General features: G+C 32.6%; 1 pseudogene; it reads right to left on the reverse strand.

Moving 5' to 3' along the window:
* Positions 1-4,651: 4,651 nt before the first annotated feature.
* LOC118994413 (uncharacterized) lies at positions 4,652-4,756 on the reverse strand (annotated as a pseudogene).
* Between the last annotated feature and the right edge of the window lie 448 nt (positions 4,757-5,204).

The raw sequence follows: 5,204 nt of genomic DNA on the forward strand, positions 1-5,204 counted from the left end.
TTCTAAAATTTCTAATGATAATATGTAATCATTTTGCTGGTCTGCTACTCTTGGGACAATAAAAGGATCAGTGTAACAGTTACATGAATAATCTAATTGAAACATCCATTCATTTTGCATGACATTCAGCCTTGTTATAATTAAATTTGTCCTAACAAATTTAGAAATTGGTAGTTATTTTTAATCCTTAAATGTCTCCTGTCCTTTTTTCCTTCTCATGTTCTCTTTGTACCATTGAATCCATCTGTAAACATTTTCCTTCCCTTTCCTGCATCTCAGGAATAGATGTTATAAGTTCAGATCTTTGTGTCTATTCCTATTTTCTATGATGCTCAAGTGGTAGCTACAAAGTGGGGATAATGTCTTTCATATTCATGCAAGTTCAACTGTTCAGTAATCTGATTTGTGCTGCTTTAAGCTACCAAAGTCTTTCAGGAAGTTTAAGGAAAAAGCACTTTCATTTAGTTATTTAGAGTCTATGCGATTAGGGTTTATTTGAAAGGTAAGTGTGGGTACCATACAGAAGGCGAGGTCATAATCCACAAGTTGAAGAAAATATTTATTTCATATCTAATTAACAAAGGAGTAGCTGACATAAAATTTTTTAAAATATTAAAGGTTAATAAGAAAAGAAATGGACAAAGGTTATAAACAAGCATACCATAAACAACACAAATGTTCAATAAATATGTGAAAATGTCCTCAAACTTAGATATCAGAAAATTTATAATTAAAACTATGAAATAGCATTCTGTGCTTTGGCAAGAACTCAGATTTGCAAGAACATGAAGCGCTGGTATACTCATGCTTAGGAACTGTCATATGCTGCCTGTGGATTGAAACTGATATAATTACTCTCAAAATAATTTAGCGACATCTTGCAAACAAGTAAAGCCTTATACATTTATCCCAGAAATCATGGAAAGGGGCACTTTAGAATTCTTTGTTTTAAATGCCATACAACTGGAAACAACCTAATGTCCACTAAAAAAAAGGGTTAAATAATTTTTCACTGAGCAAAGAGTATACAAAGGTGATGGATACATTATAGCAATGGGCATCAAAATTGTAAATTATAAAATATATACATTATGCAAACATTTTTATAACACAAAGCAAAAATGGTAAAATGAAAGTTGTAGTATGTATAAAAGTAATATGTACCTTATAAAACAAAGACAATGATAATAAATCAACCAATTTGAATACTGTATGTGTGTATTTTCTGTTTCTTTGAGAGACAGGAAGGAAGGTAGACTGGAAAACACATACACACAAAAGACTTGGTAACGTTTCCTTTCTACAAATGAAGAGTGAGTTCACATATATTTAATTACTTACCATTATGCTTCATAATTCACACACATCTCTAACACTTTTTACATACCTAGCATCTCACAATTAAAAATGGGTGTGCAGTCAGCCTACATATATAAACCTGGTAAAGAAATGACAGATACCTGAACACATGTGCACACACAGATGCAGGTTTGGGTTATAAGGGTGGGTGCATTTCACTAGCTGACATTATACAGTTTTTAGGCAATTTCACTTAATCTTAATCACAAAAAATATATGGGGTTTTTCAAATTATAGTGGTCCTTGACTTTTAAGTTTAATTCTCTCTTAAATCTCTTAATGCATTTTCCCCTCCCCATCCTTATGAAATTAAAATTTTAGACTCTTAACTCTTCTAGGTTTTTTTCTGAATTTTATGGAGATTAGAGTGCAAAATTAGTGTTAGCTTGTGGATTTAAATAATTTTTTTAGATATTGATGCTAGTAACAAGTATAGGACCACCTTTGAAGCAACTGGCAAGCTGGAAAACTTGCTATCATTGCCTTTCCCATGTGTTTTCCTTGCATCATTGTAGATTTGAATCATTGGTAAAATGACTGATTGTTTTAGGGTCATCACGTATTTTCTTTAAAACTGGAATATAGTCTTGTAATAGTCATTTTTCTGTGAAATGTATCCATGCTACTCAAATTTTTAATAAGAGACTAAATACAGGATCCCACAGAAGTAACACCTGCTGGAGTGTGATTGATAGGGTAATATTATGGGTATAATAATTTATAGTTTTAATTTGAACATTTCACTTAAAATGTCACATGGTATGCTTGAGTGTAATATTCTTATGTTACAGAATTACACACTTACGATTTTTATAATAAAATATTATGTAAGAGAGGAGATGCATTATTTGTGCTGCACCCTGTAGATGCCTTAGGTTTCAGAAGGCCATTGATAAAGAGAGTATTTTAATTGTTCTAACCTTTTTGTGTAGTGTTGATGTTGTTGTGCAATACATCTGTTTTATAGATTAATCAATTATTAATCACTGAATTTTAAAATGACTTTTGCAAAACTACATTAATATTTCATAAAACCTTGCTGAGTTGTGTGTCATCTAAACACATGCATTAGACCTTTTGTGGGTTCCACTGATGGTTGTTAAAAAAATCTGTATCCTAACACTTGTGTGTATGTTAGTATTGGATGTGATGACATTAGAGAATTTGGGGCTCAAGTGTTCATGCTACTGGTGATTTTCAAAATTGTGAAATTCGATTCACAATCACTACAGACTTTCTTAAAACCACAGAGAATATGTAAATGTTAATGTCTGCAAAAATGACATGCTCGACATCATCATAGTAAAGTACATAGAATCCCCTACTCTTTTATCTCTAGATTTTAAAATAGAACAGAAAAAATAGGTTGGTTTTGATAAGAGTAGATTCCGTATTTAAAACTGTTTTAGCCCTGGTTGGTGTGGCTCAGTGGATTGAGCACTGGCCTGCAAACCAAAGGGTCGCCAGTTCTATTCCCAGTCAGGGCACATGCCTAAGTTGCAGGTCAGGTTTCCAGTTGGGGGCACACAAGAGGCAACCACACACTGATACTTCTCTCCCTCTCTTTCTTCCTCCCTTCCCTTCTCTCTGAAAATAAATAAATACAAACTTAAAAAAAATTAAAACATAAAACTATTTTATACCTGTATTTTTGACTATACCATACATTTGAGTGAAAATTTTACTAGAAATGCCATTGTACAAGAGGCATATATGTACTTGCCAAAACTATATTTAAAGAATCTCATAATAAAAATATAGTAATTTTCTGATAAATATTTTTAATATTTGCAGCTTCCAGGGAAAATATGCATGCTTTTATTAACTATTTTAAGTAGTAAAATTGTATTCATTCTCTCATAGTTTTTTTAAAGTAGAAAAATAGCAAGGGGTATTAACAATTTTTTTCACACAGACCACTAGGCAGTACTTGTGGTAGAAAGAAAATATAAACTATGTTTTTAATGTTAAAAATGTTTGTGTAAATATTTGCATTTTAATGCATACATGTATGCATGCACGTGTATACACCTGTGTACATTTGTTTATGTATGTTAATTGACAGATGATATAGAGATGATAGATGACAGGTAGAAACACACATGGCAAAGTTTGCTTTTGATATTCTAAAAGATATTGCTTAAGATATTCTAAAGCAGAGATTCCTGAAATAAATTATTGTTGCATAAAAACATAAAACTTTTTATAATTAAGCTCATCCAGATAATTTTAACTGCTGAAGGAATTCTGTAAAGATTACTATAGGTGTGACATTGGGTGGTTTCCCAGAACCCAGTGATAAGACAAACACAGAAAATAAAATGTAAGACATTGGCTTTACTATTACATTCCTATTATCATCTCAAACTTCTCACTGTTTCTCAATCATCACAAATTAAGTTGTGGTTGCTTTTATGTATTTATGTATTTATTTAAAATAATTGTTGTTCAATTACAGTTGTCTGCATTTCCCCCAGTCACTCCCCCCGCTTTTATATTTTAACTAAGTTCATTATAATTACAGAATTTTCAGAATGTGAAAAGAATTCTTCTTCACCCCTATGATTATTTCAACCATCAAGCCCCCATTTTTTGTGTCCTGCAGTATTATTAAATGACCTCTGCTTCCAGTTTCATCATATTGCCACCTAATCAGTTTTTTTTCTAAAATACATCTAATCATATTAGTCTTCTTAAAACCCTGCTAATATCAGTATATCTCAGCATGATTGAAATGCACTTTATTGATAAGGGGCACGCTCCCCTGCACCTTCCTTTCCAATAGTTCCCCAATTGTACTCGCCACTTTCGACATCACACCTCTCTGTATTTGTTCCCACTGAGCTCTCTGAATGAAACACCTGACTCTTTTGTTCCTCTTGTTTCCCTTTCAAGCCTTACTTCAAATGCTACTTCTACAAAATGTCTCTTCAATTCACTTGAGTGGGTGAAGAGATGTCCTCTTTTTTTCTTTCCTCCAAAACCTCAAATTTACAACATTCACTTAGCTACCACCATGCCATTTATTTTTCTATTTGCCAAACTTTGATGTTAATGTTCATTAACAATTACATCTCTTTTTTGTTAAACTCAAAGCCGCGTTAGGGAAACGTCTCCATCTTTGCATTGAGACTTTCAGCTGTGCTGAAACATTGTCGGCTCTGAATCAACAACTACTGAAAAACAGGGTTGAGTAAAACATCCACACCAGAATATCAAATATATGAATTATGCAGGTTACTTTCTAAATTTATATCAATTTATCTATTTACACATTAATATGAACAACTAGAGAGAGTACAGTAAGGAACATAAATTTTTTCTGAAGTGCTTATTATATAAAAACTCTTAAGAACAGATACTACACTTGATCTTAGCCAAAAGGCTAGGAAGCCATGAAGTGATTATTATAAATACAGACTTCTGTGTCCCAGGGGCCAGATATTTTGATTTCCCAGGTCTGTAGGACACAGAAATCTGTATTTTGGTTAACTCCCTACTTGATTCTTTTGCATACTAAAGTATAAAAATAAATTCTTATAAAATATTGTAAGAAAAAATAGAGTACTTATATATTTTTTCTTTTGAAATTTTATTTAATTATTTTTCAAGTATGGTTTTCTGTCTATTACTCCAATCCCATCCCATCCCCTGTGCTCTCCCTCCCTCCCATTTCCACCCTTCTTAGTTGTTGTCCATGTATCCTTTATATTTGTTCCTCTAAATCCCTCCCCTATTTCCCCTGAAATTCCCTCCCTTCTCCCTTCTGGTCGCTGTCCCCCTGTTCTCTATTTCAGTGTCTTTGGTTATATTTTGCTTGCTTGTTTGTTTTGTTGTTTAGCTTC

Source organism: Sturnira hondurensis, unplaced genomic scaffold, assembly GCF_014824575.4.
Source record: "Sturnira hondurensis isolate 20B ecotype Veracruz unplaced genomic scaffold, ASM1482457v3 Scaffold0000880, whole genome shotgun sequence".
Classification (NCBI taxonomy): Eukaryota; Metazoa; Chordata; class Mammalia; order Chiroptera; family Phyllostomidae; genus Sturnira; species Sturnira hondurensis.